Source organism: Suricata suricatta, chromosome 2, assembly GCF_006229205.1.
Source record: "Suricata suricatta isolate VVHF042 chromosome 2, meerkat_22Aug2017_6uvM2_HiC, whole genome shotgun sequence".
Classification (NCBI taxonomy): Eukaryota; Metazoa; Chordata; class Mammalia; order Carnivora; family Herpestidae; genus Suricata; species Suricata suricatta.
In genome coordinates this window covers 59,283,509-59,285,165 of record NC_043701.1, presented here as the reverse complement: position 1 = coordinate 59,285,165, position 1,657 = coordinate 59,283,509, and the positions used below count along the sequence as shown (strand labels likewise).

The window sequence follows — 1,657 nt, the reverse complement described above, 5'->3', positions numbered from 1 at the left end:
ACCATATACTTCGCTTTTATTTTCAAAAGCATGTTATGTGAAACGATTAATTTAAAATTTTTACATGATATTTACATCATTTTAGCCTCCATTTACCACAATAATGATTTAGTTTTCATCTTAGGAAGTTTGATTTTCTTGTAGAAGTACTTCTGGCTCATCACAGTAAAGAAAATTTCTGAAGCATAAGACACAACCCTTACCTCCTGTCCCTTTTGCTCAGCTAGATTCTGGAAGTTTCATTCTTTTCAGATAGAAGGAATTTTGAACTCCCATAACTTTCTCAATGTGATATTTACCTGAACATTAATAGCCTACTTGATTATATATGGTTAGTGCCTGCATTAGGGGTAATTATTTTACATGTTTTTTCTTTCAACATTTTTTTTTTTAGAGGCGACTGGGTGGCTCAGTTGGTTAAGCGGCCGACTTTAGCTCAGGTCATGATCTCACACTTCATGAGTTCCAGCCCTGCATCAGGCTCTGTGCTCACAACTCAGAGCCTGGAGCCTGCTTCTGATTCTGTGTCTCACTCCCCTGCTCATCCTCTGTGTCTCACTCTCTCAAAAATAAATAAACTTTTTTAAAAATTTAAAAAAACTTTCTTTTAAAAATTTATTAGCAGTGTTTTTATGGCCACAATCATTTTCATTATGCATAAAATGGAAACCTGTTTACAAATAAATAAACTTGTTTGATATGCACTTATATAATAAAAAACTTTTGAGGTTGCCTGAGTTGTATAATTTCATGAAGATGAAGCTCCATATATTCTATATAAATCTATCAAATGTCAATCATGATATTAGTAAGTGTGATATTTCAAACTTGCCTATGATATTGGTCAAAAGTTTTTCTACTTGATTCTTCTCATTTTTCTTTTATTAAAATGTAAATTATAGGTATTTCATATATAAATATGAATTTCAAACTAATGACATTTCTAAGTATATTTAAAAGTACTAACTATATCTCTATTTTTCTAAGCACATCCTAACTATATTTTAAACATTTGTTTTTCTACTAAATGCAGGCATGAAGCCCAAGCTTGTTCCTTTCAGAAATGCTATCAATTATGATAAAGGATTAAGATTTAAAGTACTTAGAAAAACTACAAAGATTTAAAAAAACACAGATTTTAATTTCATTTTTGGTGCCAAGTGAGGGAAAATTCCATTAAACAGATACAAATACCTCTTAATTCAAGTTACTTGTGTATCAGTGCACAGTCGGAGCAGTTAGAAGTACAGATCAGTCGTCTGAACAATTTCCGCTCAGTCAGTGTGATTGGCTACAAACCTCTCTCCACACTGGATACAATTCTCCCTTTAGGTGTGAAGTGGAGCAATCTATTTAACATCCATTTCATGTAAGACAACATGCAGAGTAACTTATCCACGCTCTCTCATTTAATGTTAGTCTACTCCTTCTGAATACATACTGTTACCCCATTTTATGGATTAGGAAACTGAGGCCAGAGAATAACTGCCCAAGTTCACATAAGCAGTGAATGGTGGAGACAGACAGAGCCCCAGGTCAGCCTGAGTCCAAATCCCAGGCTCTCTGATGACACCCTTTCACCACCAGAAAAGGCAATATGTCAACTCACAAAACTTACCTGTTGTGATGAACTTCATTCTGGGGCCAAACATTTTTA

The 1,657-nt window shown here is 34.0% G+C and overlaps 1 gene segment (V, D, J or C); it reads right to left on the bottom strand.

The window, feature by feature from the left end:
- Window positions 1-1,657, bottom strand: part of LOC115281484 — a 25,013-nt gene that overhangs the window by 11,633 nt on the left and 11,723 nt on the right.